Raw genomic sequence first — 15,942 nt, 5'->3', positions numbered from 1 at the left:
CTTGTTCAGATTTTAAAATCCCGAGGTTGATCGCAAGGAATCTGAGGTGAGTGCCGTGTTCCCGGATGAGCAGTTGTTCTACATAGAAGAATTTTCCTGGTATGTGGACATTGTTAATTATTTGGTTTGTGAACAATTTCCTAAAGATTACACCTACCATCAACAGAAGAAGCTCAAGCATGAATGCAAACATTATTATTGGGATGAGCCGAATCTTTGTAAAAGAGGCACAGACCAAATCATTCGATTATGTGTACCAAATGATGTTCAACAACGCATATTGTCACAGTGCCACGATTCGCCATATGGAGAGCACTTTGGAGGGCAACGCACTATAGCCAAAGTTTTGCAAAGTGGATTCTTTTGGCCTTCATTATTTAAGGATGTTGCTTACTACGCAATGAAATGTGATCGGTGTCAATGCATCGACAACATTTCATGGAAGAACACAATGCCAATGAACACTATCTTGGAGCTGAAATTATTCGATGTATGAGGGATTGATTTCATGGGGCCATTCCCTCCTTCGAATGGTAAGCACTATATTTTATTGGCCATTGATTATGTCTCCAAGTGGGTAGAGGCAATAGCATGTATCGCAAGTGATGCGGCGATAGTCTCCCAGTTCCTCAAAAGCAATATTTTCACTTGTTTTGGCACTCCACGTGCCATCATAAGTGATGAAGGATCACACTTTGTCAATCACAATATCAAGGAGCTGCTGTGCAAGTACAATATCCTTCACAAGGTGGCCACCACCTACCATCCATAGACGAATGGCCAGGCTAAAGTGTCCAAACAAGAAATTAAGCTGATACTTGAAAAGGTAGTAAAGCCTTCGCGGAAAGATTGGGCAATGAAGTTTGATGATGTGTTGTGGGCATACCGAACCACATTTAAAACACCAATAGGTATGTCCCCCTATGCGTTGGTATTTGGCAAGGCATGTCATTTGCCTTTGGAGCTGGAGTATAAAGCATTGTGGGTGGTCAAGAAACTGAATTTTGATTTGAAGAAAGTAGGGGAAGCGCGAAAACTGCAGCTGGTCGAGCTAGAAGAATGGAGGATCAACGCATATAAGAATGCAAAGATTTATAAAGAGCACACCAAGCGCTGGCATGATAAACGCATATGTGCTAGAAACCTCCAAGTCGGGCAAAAGGTCTTACTCTTCAATTCAAGATTGCAGCTCTTCCCGGGAAAATTAAAATCGCGCTGGTCCGGTCCCTTCATCATTAAAGAAATATTTCCACATGGTGCGGTGGAGCTGATCACCAAGGATGGCAATCGAACATTTAAAGTTAATGGACAACGGATCAAGGCATATCGCGGAGGAGATTTCCAGCCAGAAACAGTCTCCGCAAAGTTGAAAATTCCGGACTACCCTCTTACATGACTTTTGAACTCTCTTCCCTTCGTCACTTTACTTTTATTCAAGCTATATGCATCTTACTCATTCTTATAATTTCTTTCTTTAAAAAAAAAAAAAAAAAAAACTTGTTGTTCTGTTTTAAAATCATTTGACCCTCTCTTTTTCTGTTTACAAGGATTAAGGCACAAGATTGCGAAGAAGCAAATGATCTCATTCCTTCACCGCAATCCACAGAAGCAAAGATAGCCGCAAGGATGGATGCATCAATACACAATGTGGGCGACAGCGCAAAAAATTGGGGGTGTACTCTTCCTTATCTTTATTTCAAATTTTGCGCTATCACATTGCATTTTACTTTTCAAAGTTTCACCGCATCCTCCTTGATTACCGCAATCATTTGACAAGTAGATAAATTTAGTAGTTTATCACATTCTGTTTCTTTGTCAAGTATAATTTCAATGATGAAAAATATGCTTCTACGCCTTTCATATATATCAGAGTCAACTTAATCTTAAGATAGCATCTCATGAAATATTTCTAGAAGTAAGGGTTTGATAGCTTTCTTTCAAACTCTCTTTACAACGCATTCTATGACCATCACATGACCTATTTTAATTTCTTTTGGTAATGAGGACATTGCCGCATTTTAAATTTGGGGATGGGGTATTTGTTTCCAACCTTGCTTCTTTCTCCAAAAAGGAAAAAAAAATTGAGAATAACAACTCCACTATCAACGCAATGGGAAACCAATGTTGATGAGAGTTAAGTTGTGAAAGGCACTTACCCGTAGTTGGATGTCAGCAGGACATACGTGGGGGCAAGCCAAAATGAAAGTAAGTCACCAGGATCAACGTATAAATCAATGACTGTAACTCCACTGCCAAATCAGTATGAGTTTAGTCTGAGAAAGAGTGCATTGCTCATAGTTGGATGTCCGCATGACACCCGTGGGGGCAAGCCAAAACAAAGGCAGTGCACTTGGATCGGCGCAAGGTTAGAAAAAAAAATTATAGCAATAAAGAAATTTTTGTACAAAGATAAATCATTTGACACCCCGGTGAAAAATTTTCTTTTTGAAATAAATCATGCGATGTTCCGGAATTCAGTAAAGTCCTTGTGAAAGTTAAGCTTGCAATCCCGAAGTGTTAGAAATATTTTAGGAAGAGACTTGAATAAGACTTAAGGAAATTCTGGCATATAGGATTTGAACGAAGTATTCTTGAGAAATCTAGGAAAAGAACTTTGCAGTTAACTTGCTAAAGGAATCTTAAGCTTATGCTTGAGGACAAGCATTGTTTAAATTTGGGGGTGTGATAACGGGCGGAAATGCACGTTATCATAGTGTTAAGTTCTTAAACAATGTTGGATTGTCTTGATGAAATATGTTAAACTACGTCCATTAAGCATAAATTCTATAATATTGCAGTCGCATGCATCCAATGTATTAGAATAGTTGATCTTTATATTTTCGTGCAGAATATGCGTTAACACAATGAAAAGATGGCGATCATAGGAATTCACTGGTCGAGAGCAACTTCATCGCAAGACTTTGCATTGATTGTGCTCGCAAACATTCGCCCAAGAAGAATCGCCACAATTTGGTCAGCGCAACATGGTAGGCTCATCTGAGTGCAAGGATAACTAAGAGCGATGGGACAGAAAGTTGACGACAGTCGGATCCAAATTAAGTTGACAACCAATAACGGTCACGAAGTATATTCAGCTTTATCGGTGATAATTATCCAGTGCATCAGTCAGGAATTAAAGCTGTCCCATCTGTACAATCAGAAGAGAGAAGTCGCCTTTCACCATGGAAGCTCTATAAATACCAAGTGCATTCTTCAAAGAAGGGGTTAAGCAGTCGATTAATTCACCACTTTACAAGTTCATGCCTCTATCCATAGTTTTTCTTTCACTTTAAGGCGGACGCGTGGAAGAAAGTGTGCCGGTAGATCATTCCGATAAGCTTGGGAAAGCGCCAGAAGCTCTAAGATAGAGAGAGGGTCGATGTTGACATAAAATGTATCTTTAAGCATGTGGACAAATATGAATATGAATGAATGAACACATCCATGTTCCTTTTGCCATAAACTTGACAACATAAAATGAATTCTTCTTATGTCATACAACGCATGGATGATTGCGATGATATGCGATACTACTTCTAGATGTATGTGTTATTAACGATATGGTTGTAGTATGGTATACGTTGTCACAAGTTTCCTTGCATTGAAACCAAGTATAATTTCACCGCAAGTTTCTCGGAGTGATCCAAGTTCAAACATAGGGATTGTTTTAGGTTGATTGTGTTACGTTCGTGATATATGCGACCGAAGGTTTTTCAATTCAATAAAAGTGTGGTTTGTACATGCAATTAAGTAAATTGTGCAGTAAAGTAAAGATAAACGATAAAAAAGTAAATTGTGATAAAAGTAAAGCGCGATAAAATAAACCTAAGCTATGATGATACAAAATACAGGTTACATGATACAAGATATCGAGGTTGAGATTGACTGTGAAGATTATACAAAGATCGTGTTATGCAGTGGCAAGGTGATAACTTGTAGAAATACAAGTTATTTATGCTACTTTATTCAAATATTGCAGCCAAAAGAGAAGGAATATGCGTCGATTGTATGGAAATTAGCTCAGAAATACAATAAATATAAATTAACGCAATTACACCCACTAACATCATTAAGATGGTAGAAGAGGATATTTCTACTCTTTTTTTAAGGAAACTAAATCACCGTTTGCGATCAAGGCTCAATGAGAAACTGAACAATGCATCTCTGTCACATTGCGATCGTCAATCAACAATGAAGAGACGATTAACGCAATGACGGTGCAATGCGATAATCAATCTCAAGCTGAATTTCAACCGCATGCGGTAATAAAAACAACACCGCATGCGAGCAATCGATCGAAAGATGCAACTGAGCAACACAGACATAGAGGATTGTGCCACGTGTACAACTAATCGTTGTGCAGATTTGACGGTCTGATTGCATAACTGAAGGAATATTTATTCCTCCATCTTCGGAATTTCCATATCAAGAAGTGGGGTCCACAAGCCAAGAGTCAAAGATTTTCACCTATAAATACCCCCATAGAATTCAGAGAAGATATACTGGATACGAGGGCTAATTGATGCTAGATTATTGAGAGAGAGAGAGGCTGAGATGAGTACTGGTCGAAAGAAATCCGAGAAGAGAAGGGACAAGGCCGAGAGGTGAATCTCAGTGCGATTCTGCCAGATTTCCGCTGTAAAGCTCTGTGCTTAGATCCCTGCTACCGGTTGAGCAAGCTTGAGAGGGACGCTCATCCTTCTGCACGATCCATCCACGCCGACAAGCAAATCTCCATCTAGATCGGCGCCAAGACGTTGGCGTTTATTTATATTTATTTCTAACTCTATTTCATCAATTGTATTTCATTCGCTTAATCTCTTTATTCACAGATCATGTATCAGACGTTAAATAGTGTTATTGAATGTCTCGATTACTTTCATTTCCACTTTTTTGTCTATTTTCGTTTCTCCATTAATCTTTTTCTCCATGAAGTTTCCTTAATACCTTGGTAATTAATATGGATTAAACGAGTAACTTAATATGTGCTAAAGAGATAAATGTGTTTAGCTAAGGCATGCTAGATGGCATCTTTACCTGTGAGAGCAGAAGTGAAGATGTCATTCTGATCCGTCGAGAGAAGGTTAGAAGAATGCGTAACTAAAGCAAGTAGTACTTCCAGAGATGGAAGCAACCTTGCGTTCATTACGTTTGTCCCTGTTTCACCACAGAGATGTAAGAACGCGGCCGATCAACGAGAGGTGTATACCAAGGGAAAAGCGGAAACGTACTTATATCTTTAATGCAATTAAGGAACTTGCGATGTTTGTATTAATTATCTTCTCTATTTCTGCTTCACACATAAGACTTGTCACTGCATTACACGATCTTTGTATAATCTTCACAGCCAACCTTGACCTATCGCAATTTACCGTATCATGAACCCTGTATCTTGTATCATCTTAGCTTAGATTTACTTTACCACAATTTACTTTAACGTAATTTATGTTATTATCGCATTTTTATCGCTTTACTTTACTTTATCGCATGTTTAATTACTTGTACACAAACTTTTTTATAAACTGAAAAACCCCTGGTCGTATATGTCACAAACAAAACACAATAACCTCAAACAGTCTCTGTGTTCAACCTCGAATCACACCGAGAAACTTACGGTGGAATTATACTTGGTTTCAACACAAGGAAACTTCTGACAACACACAACATACTACAAAAAACATTCATTAATAACACATATCTAGAAGTAGTATCACATATCATTGTATAAAATCTATGTCATCAAGTTTATGGCATGAACTTGCATCATACTAAAAATATGCGTTACACAAGGCTTATATGCAAAGCAAAAAGAGAAAGGATAATTAATATAAACAGCGCAAGTTTCTTAATTGCGTTAAAGATATAAGTACGATTCCGCTTTCCCTTGGCGTACACCTCTCGGTGATCGACCGCGTTTCCCACATCTCTGTGGTGAAACAAGGACAAACGTAGTGAACGCAAGGTTGCTTCCATCTCTGGAAGTACTTCTTGCTTTAGTTAACTCATTCTTCTAACCTTCTCTCGACAGATCAAATGGCATCTTCACTTCTGCTCTCACAGGTGAAGATGCCGTCTAGCATGCTTTAGCTAAACATCCTTATTTCTTTAGCACAGATTAAATTACTTACTTAATTCATATTAATCACCTATGGATTAAGAAAACATCATGGAGAAAGCGATTTATGGAGGAATGGAAATAGATAGAAATGTGGACATGAAAATGATCACGACAATTAATTATAAAATCAAACATCTGATACATGGTTGTGAATGATTTAGACTAAGAAGATGAAGTACAATTGATGAATAAGAGTTAGAAACAGATACAGAAGAGTGCCAATGTCTTGACACCGATCTAGATGGAGAGATTGCTTACCGGCGTAGATGGAGTGAATGGAAGGATGAGCTTCCCTCTCAGGCTTGCTCAACCGGTAGAGTTGATCTAGGTACAGAGCTTCATGGTGGGGATTTGGAATGATCCTGCCCTGAGACTCACCTCTCGGCCTTGTCTCTTTTCTTCCCGGATCTTCTCCGATCAGTACTCAGATCAGCCTTTCTTTCAATAGCCTCGTATCAATTATCCCCTATATCAAGTATATCTTTCCAGTGAATTCTTTGAAGGTATTTATAGATGAAAGCTTTGACTCTCTAACTTGTGGTCCCCACTTTATTGTTATGAAAATTCCAAAAATGATGGAATAAATAATCCTTCTGTTATGCAATCAGTCCATAAAAAATGCACAACGGTTAGTTGTACACGTGTCAAAATCCTCCGTGATTGCATTGCTCATTTGCATCTTCGATCGTTTGTCTGCATGCAGTGTTGTTTTTTATTACCGCATGCAGTTGAAGTTGCGTTGATCGCAAAGCTCTTGATCGATTATCGCATGCGCTGTCATTGCGTTGATCGTCTATTCATTCTTGAATGATGGGTCCAATACGACATAGATGCGTTAATCTTTTTCTCTTGAGCCATAAGTGCATACGGTGATTGGATTTCCTGCAAAACAGACTTGAAATATTCTTTTTTACCATCGCAATGGTGTAGTGGGTGTATTGATGACAATCTATAATTATTGTATTTCTTAGCCCATTTCCATACAATTGACGCAACTTTTCTTTCTTTTGGCCGCAATATCTAAATAAAGCAGTATAAATAACTTGTATTTCTATAAGTTATCAGCCGACGCCTGCGGAAGTGGGAACAGTTGTAAATCAGAATAGAGATTCAGTGTAAAAGGCCTCAGTCAGCAAGGAATTACTACCAGACTCCCTACATTTACTTTCCATTGTCATTTTGTACTCAACTCATTTATAAGAATGGAATTTCTTTCTCTATATATGTTCACTCTCTGTTATTCATGCATGAGTAGCTAAATTAGTTAAATGGGTTGAGAAGCAGTTAGCTAGCATAACGAGGGAATCTTCATTCTTTGCGATTATCTTGTTTATGTATGTTTCATTCAACTATTAGAGATACTCGAGAGGCTAGTCTAAGGACAGGATCTAGGCTTGGGAAGGTCAGGTCAGAATCTAGGTTTGGAAGAACCAGATTAGAATGCATAAATGAGAGATAGGCACTTAGGAATGAGCACTATTTGTTATTAATGCATCGCATGCATCTTAGCAATAAGATATGATTGTATGCGGTCACCTTGCTTTCATGCATTTTGCATCAACGCATAGGGCAAGAGTAGAGACTTAGGATAAGCTCTATGGACACCTTGCATTCAACACATGCGTCCTAGACTTAGGAGCATTGCATTTACATTGGAAAATGACTTGCTGTGCATGGTTGTAACATGATTGCATAGTCTGACGCATTCCCGAGTAATACTAGCTAAAGATCTTCTCAACTCGTTCATCGCATACTCATTGCATCTATCAACGCAACTGTCTTTCTTAAATCCATCGCCTTTATTTATTTCTTTTTCATCAACGCAAAAACACACCCAAAACTTTATCTATTTACTTGGTTACCACAAAGTTTTCATAAATATTACCAATGCAACTATTTTCACAAGTCCCTGTGTTCGATCCTGGACTTACCAGGAAACTCAGAGGAATTTACACTTGAATTTCGCTGGGAAAACTTGAGTGCACAGCGCAAATCCATCAATGCATATCATCCATATCTCCACCACATAATCACTAGCATCACACACCCCCAAATTTAAACAATGCTTGTCCTCAAGCATAAGCTAAAGATTCCTTTAGCAAGTCAACCGCAATGTTCTTTTCCTAGATTTCTCAAGAATACTCCATTCAACTCCTATATACCAAAATTTCCTTAAGTCTTATTCAAGTCTCTTCTTAAAATATTTCTAAGACCTAGGCACTGCCACCTTACCTTTCAAAAGGACTTTACTAAATTCCGAAGGATCGCATAATTTATTTCAAAAAGAAAATTTTCTACTAGGGTGTCAATTGATTTTATCCTTGCACAAAATTTTTTTCATTGATATATATATATTCTCCTGACCTTGCACTGATCCAAATGCCTTGCCTTCGTTTTGGCTTGCCCCACGGGTGTCATGCGGACATCCAACTACGAGCAATGCACTCTTTCTCAGACTAAACTCATACCTCTTTGGCAGTAGAGTTGTGGTCATTTATTTATGCATTGATCCTGGTGACTTACTTTCGTTTTGGCTTGCCCCCACGTGTGTCGTGCGGACATCCAACTACGAGTAACTACCTTTCACAACTTAACTCTTATCAATATGGGTTTCCCATTGCGTTGATATTGGAGTTGTTATTCTCAATTTTTTTTCTTTTTTTTTTAAAAATAGCAAGGTCGAAAATAAATACCTCACCCCCAAATTTAAAATGTGGCAATGTCCTCATTGCCAAAAGATTAAAATAAGTCGTGTGATGTTCTAGAATGCGTTGTAAAGAGAGTTTGAAAGAAAGCTAGCAAACCCCTAACTTCGAGAAATATTTTATAAGGTGACTATCTAAAAATTAAGTTGACTCTAGTATATATGAAAGACATAGAAGCATATTTTTCATCATTGAAATCATACTTGGCAAAGAGACAATATGTGGTAACTTACTAAATTTATCTATGTCAAATGATTGCGATGATCAAAGAGGATGCGAAGATAAAGCTTTTTAAAACTAACATGCGATGTAATAGCGCAAAATTTGAAATTAAGATAAGGAAGAGTACACCCCCAAATTTGCACTGTCGCCCACATTGTGTGTTGACGCATCCATCTTTGCGACGATCTTTCTTCTTTCTTTGGATTGTAGTGATGGAGTGAGATAATTTGCATCTTCATCTAACATCTTCGCAATCCTATGCCTTAATCGTTATAAACAAACAAAGAGAGGGTCAAATGATTTTAAAAAAAAACAAGTTTTTTTTTTTTTTTAGAAGTAAAAATGAGTAAGATGCGGATACTTAAATAATAGTAAAGTGACGAAGGGATAAGTGTTCAAGAGTCAAGTAAGGGGTAGTCCAGGTTTTTCAGTTTCACGGAGGCTTTTTCTGGTTGGAAATCACCTCTGCAATATGCTTTAACTTGTTGTCCCATTAACCTTAAATGTCCGACTGCCATCCTCAATGCTCAACTCCACCGCACCATGTGGAAATATTTCTTCAATGATGAAGGGACCGGACCATCGTGATTTTAATTTTTTTTGGGAAGAGCTGTAGTCTTGAATTGAAGAGTAAGAACTTTTGCCCAACTTGAAGGTTCTTACCGCATATGTGTTTGTCATGCCAGCGCTTGGTGTGCTCCTTATAAATCTTCGCATTTTCATATGCGTTAATCCTCCATTCTTCCAGCTCAACCAGTTGCATTTTTCGCGCTTCTTCTGCTTTCTTCAAGTCAAAATTCAGCTTCTTTACCGCCCATAGTGCCTTATATTCCAGCTCCAAAGGCAAATGACACACCTTGCCAAATACCATTGCCTATGGGGACATACCTATTGGTGTTTTAAATGCGGTCCGATATGCTTATAACGCATCATCAAGCTTTGTTGCCCAATTTGTTCGTGAAGGTCTTACTCCTTCTCAAGTATCAACTTAATTTCTTGATTGGACACCTCGGCCTGACCATTCATTTGCGGATGGTATGTGGTGGCCACTTTGTGGAGGATATTGTACTTGTGCAGCAGCTCCTTGGTATTGTGATTGACAAAGTGGGATTCTTCATCACTTATGATGGCACGAGGAATGCCAAATGAGTGAAAATATTTTTCTTCAGGAACTGGGTGACTACCGCCACATCACTTGCGGCGCATGCTATTACCTCTACCCACTTGGAGACATAATTGATTGCTAATAAATTGTAATGTTTCCCATTCGAAGGAGGGAATGGTCCCATGAAATCAATCCCCCATACGTCAAATAACTCAAGCTCCAAGATAGTATTCATTGGCATTACTTTTTTCCATAAAATGTTACTTGTGCGTTGGCACTGATCACATTTCATTGCGTAGTCAGCCGCATCCTTGAATAATGTAGGCCAAAAGAATCCACTTTGCAAAACTTTGGCTGCGGTGCACTGCCCTCCAAAGTGCCCACTATATGGTAAGTCGTGGCATTGTGACAATATGCGCTGTTGAGCAAAATTTGATACGCATAATCGAAAAATCTGGTCTGCACCTCTTTTATACAGATTTGGCTCATCCCAATAATAATGTCTACATTCATGCTTGAGCTTCTTCTTTTGGTGATAGGTGTAATCTTCAGGAAATTGCTCACAAACCAAATAATTGACGATATCTGCATACCAGGGCAATTCTTCTATGTGGAACAGCTGCTCATCTGGGAATACGACACTCACCTTGGACTCGTTGCGGTCAACCTCAGGATTTTCCAGTCTAGACAAGTGATCTGCAACTTGATTCTCTGTCCCCTTCCGGTTAATTATTTCGATATCAAATTCTTGAAGGAGGAGAACCCATCTGATCAACCTCGGCTTTGCATCCTTCTTTCTCATTAAGTATTTGATCGTCGAGTGATCAATGTGGATGAGTACCTTTGTTCCCAATAAATATGCCCGAAATTTTTCCAATGCAAAAATCACTACCAGGAGTCCTTTCTCTGTAGTGGTATAATTTGTTTGAGCAGGATTTAATGTCTTACTTGCATATGCGATGGGATGCAAAATTGTTTTTTTCTTTTGCACTAAAGCTACCCCCATCACATACCCACTTGCATCGCACATGATTTCAAAAGGAAGTGTCTAATCCGGCACAATCAATATGGGTGTGGTAATCAGCGCATTTTTTAAAACTCTGAATGCGTTGAGGCAGTTGTTGTCAAACTCAAATTTCCTATCAGCCTCTAACAATGCACTCAGTGGTCGTGCTATCTTAGAAAAGTCTTTGACAAATCGTCTCTAGAATCCAACATGCCCCAAGAAGCTTCGCACACCTTCATGCTGGTTGGAGGTGGAAGTTTTTCAATTGCTTCAATCTTTTCTTTGTCCACCTCCAACCCATCTCGGGAGACCTTATATCCCAACATTATGCCCTCCTTCTCCATGAAATGAAAATTTTCTCAATTGAGCACCAGGTTCGTTTGTTCACATCTCTTCAGAATCTTCTCTAAGTTGGCTGGGCAGACTTCATAAGTGTTTCCATAAATGGAGAAGTCATCCATAAATATTTCCACAGAATCCTCGAGATAATCTGAAAAGATTGCCATCATGCACCTTTGGAACGTGCTTGGCGTATTGCAAAGGCCAAACGGCATGCGACGAAAAGCAAATGTCCCATATGGGCAGGTGAATGTGGTTTTGTAGAAGTCATTCCCTGCTAGTCGGCTCAACATTTGATCAATGAATGGCAGAGGGAAATGATCTTTCTTTGTGGTCGCATTCAGTTTGCGGTAGTCCATGCATATGTGCCATCCAGTGATGGTCCTTTGCGGTATTAATTCGTCGTTCTCATTCGGGACTACCATCACTCCGCCCTTCTTCGGCACACATTGCACGAGGCTGACCCACGTGCTATCTGCTATAGGATAGATAATGCCTGCATCTAGCCATTTGATAATCTCCTTCTTGACAACCTTCTTCATTACAGGGTTGAGTCTGCGTTGATGTTCAATTGTTGCTTTATGGTCATCTTCAAGACGAATAGGGTGCATGCAGTACGTAGGGCTAATTCCTCTAATTTTAGCGAGCATCCAACCAATTGCTCGCACATGTTTCCTGAGAATGTTCATCAACGCATTATTCTGATCTTCATTAAGCGTAGAGGAAATGATAACTGGCAGCTTTTCATTCTGCCCCAAAAATCCGTACTTCAAATGGGTTGGTAGGGTCTTCAATTCAAGTGTTGGTGGCTCCACTGGGGAAGGTTGCTTTGTTTTTCTTTCTTCTTTTTTTGTTAGCTCTACTTCTTGCTTTGCGATCATTTCTTCTTTTTTGCTTGTTTTTGTTGTGATCGCATTACAGGCAGCAACAGATGTGCTGACATCCTCTTCTTCATTCTCTTCATCAAACTTTTCTTCTTCAATTGAATTCTGGTCATCATCAGAGTCATGCAGGTCTTCTTCATCTGGAAACTTTATGGCACAAATTATATTAAACTTGAGCTTCTGTTCGTTGATACTCAAAGTGATTTCCCCTTTATACACATCAATTTGAGCACGACCATTAATAGAAAAGGTCGCCCCAGAATGATGGGCACATATTTATCGGCCTCATAGTCTAAAATGATGAAGTCAGCTGGCAGGATAAATTTGTCAATTGTGATCAGCACATCCTTCACCTTTCCCTCTGGATGAACCAGAGATCTATCGGCCAGTTAGAGAGTCACTGTTTTGGGCACAAGTTGCCTCACATTCAATTGTCTGAAGATTGACAGAGGCATCAAATTTATGCTGGCTCCCAAGTCACACAGGGCTTGCCCGATGTACAGTCCTCCTATAGAGCAAGGGATGGTAAAGCTCCCAGGATCGCTCATCTTCGGTGGAATTATTGATTTAGAAATTTGCGTTAATGCCAACGTGGCAAATTTTCCAACTCCCCTCTTCTTAGTTACCATATCCTTCAGAAACTTGGCGTAGGCAGACATTTCCTCAATCGCTTCACTGAAAGGAATATTAACATGTAATTTCTTTAAAATACATAAGAAGCGTTGGTATTGTACCTCTTCGTTCTTTTTCTTCCTTAGTCTCTGTGGGAAAAGGGGTAATTGAACTTTCACGGTTCCCATTTCAGTTGGCTTTGAGGTCGACGTAACCTCTAGTTCTACTGCTTCTTTTTCTCTTTCTTTTTCTTGCATCACCGCAATCTCAGGCTCAGCCGCAATGGAAGTTTTTCTACTAAGCTCCTTCTTTTCTCCCTCCACAGACTTTCCACTGCGCAATGTCGCAACCTGACATTGCTCCTTACCTGATCCCACTGGGTTGTATGGAAGTTCGGTTGAACTTAGTAGAGCCCCTTGCGGTTTACTTTTTAGCTCACTCGCAATCTGGCTCATCTGTAATTCGAGATTGCGGATGGATGTGGCCTGACATTGAAGCACGGTCTTGTTTTCCTCTATGTATTGCTTCAATAGGCTTTCCAAAGAAGAGGATTGCGGTGGTTGTGAGCTACTTGCTTGGTTGCTCGATTGACCGTTGTTGCGAGGGAAGAATCCTGGTGGCCCTTCTTTTTGCGCCACAGGTTGGAAATTTTGTTGTTGATTCTTTCAAGTAAAATTGGGGTGGTTTCTCCACCCAGGGTTATAGATATTCGAAAAAGGGTTATTCTTTACAAGGTATACAGATTGTGGATCTTACGGGCAATCTTCCATCGCATACCCATCACCGCAAGTCACACACCTTGCGGTGTTTTGACTGATTGCGTTGATTTACCCGGTTTGCGGTGTTGGGCTGCTGATCGCAATTCCTTGGATTAAATTCATCATTGCGGTCATCTAGTTTTGTAATGAAGCAATAACACCATTATTTGCGTCAGTGTTTTTGAGTCTCAATCTCTGGTCACTCTCTCTACAATCTTCATGGTTTTTAAAGATGCGATCCAAGATATTCTTCGCCTCATCATATGTTTTATCAAGCAGACCACCAGTGGCTGCCGCATTGGATGCGGTCTGCGAAGCGGGATTCAAACCATGATAGAAAATCTCCATTTGAAGGCAGTCTGGTAACCCATTGTGTGGACGTCTCAGACCAACCTCTTAAACCTCGCCTAAGCATCGCTGAGCAATTCGTCCATGTCTTGTTCAAAATTTGTAATCAGTTTCCTTCATCTGGCATTCTCGGTAGGTGGAAAATACTTATTCATAAATTTTTCCACTACCTGCTCCCAAGAAGTGATCTCTCTTTGCTCGAGAGAATATGCTCATTTCCTAGCCTGATCACAGAGAGGAAATGGGAACAACGCTAGTCGAACTTCTTCAACAGAGATGTTCGGGAACATAAAAGTATTGCAAATTTCAATAAAAATTTAGAGGTGGGCGTGCAGGTCCTCACCACGCCTTCTTCCGAATTGACCTACAATCTGGATCATCTGTAGCATCACCGGCTTTATTTCTAATCGGCTTCTGTCGAGGGCAAGCCTCATGATTCCCGAAGAGAAATCATAGAGGTCTTGGAATGCATAGTCCCTAATGGGCCTATTGTCATCGTTTGCCAACAGAATTGGATTTTCCATGACATTGTTATCATTTGGTGCTCCATTTCCAGGCTGCTCCGCCATTTCTTTTTATCTGATTGTGGTTGTTGTTGGCGGTCTCTCAATCTTTGTCTAAATATCCTCTCAATCTCTGGGTCATAATTCGCCAGAGATTGAGAGTTTGCAAAGAAATCAGAAAAATCAACGTTAGCAAACTATTTTGCCGAATTCCCCGGCAATGGTGCCAAAAACTTGATGATTGGTTTTATGAAGCGGAAATGTAGATGCTATGCGTTGATGAAATTGTGTTGTGCACTCAAGTTTCCCCAACGGAATCCAAGTCTAAATTCCTCTTAGTTTCCTGGTAAGTCCAGGGTCGAACACAGGGACTTGTGAAAACAGATTGCGTTGGTAATTTTTATGAAGAACTTTGCGGCAGATTTGAGAAAAGGCAGTTGTGTGATAGATGCAATGAGTATGCGATGAACGGGTTGAGAAGATCTTTAGCTAGCGTTACTCAGGAATGCGTCAGACTATGCGATCATGTTACAACCATGCACAGCAAGTCATTTTCCAATGTAAATGCGATGCTCCTAAGTCTAGGATGCATGTGTTGAATGCAAAAGTGTCCATAAAGCTTATCCCTAAGTCTTTACTCTTGTTCTATGCAATGATGCAAAATACATGAAAGCAAGGTGACCGCATACAATCATATCCTATCTCTAGGATGCATGTGATGCGTTGATAACAAATAGTGCTCATTATGCATTCTAATTTGGTTCTTTCGAACCTAGATTCTAATCTGACTTTCCCAAGTCTAGATCCTGTCCTTAGACTACCCTCCTAAGTATCTCTAATAGACGAATGAAGCATACATAATACAAGATAATCGCAAGAATGAAGATTCCCTAGTTGTGCTAGCTAAATGCTTCTCAACCCATTCAACTAATTTAGCTACTCATGCATGAATAAAAAAGAGTGAACAGATATAGAGAAAGATATTCCATTTTTATAAATGAATTGAGTACAAAATGACAATGGAAGTTAAAGGTAGAGAGCCTGGTAGCAATTCCTTGCTGACCGAGGCTTTTTACACTGAAATCTCTATTCTATTCTAAAGATGTTCCCACTTCCGCAAGCGTCGGCCCTCTCTCTGTTCTTGAAGCTTTCGGCGCTCTCCCAAGCTTACCAGAACGATCTATCGGCACAATTTCCTCCCTCACGTTCGCCTTAAAATGAAAGAAAACTATGAACAAAAGTGTGCTAAAATATGAAATCTCTAACTGCTGAACTCATGAACCCCTTTTCTGAAGAATGCCCTTGGTATTTATAGAGCATCCATGGTGAAAGGTGGCTTCTC

This window comes from Benincasa hispida, chromosome 9, assembly GCF_027475165.1.
Source record: "Benincasa hispida cultivar pf3 chromosome 9, pf3_genome.v1.1, whole genome shotgun sequence".
Lineage (NCBI taxonomy): Eukaryota > Viridiplantae > Streptophyta > Magnoliopsida > Cucurbitales > Cucurbitaceae > Benincasa > Benincasa hispida.
Note: the sequence above shows the minus strand (reverse complement) of the source record.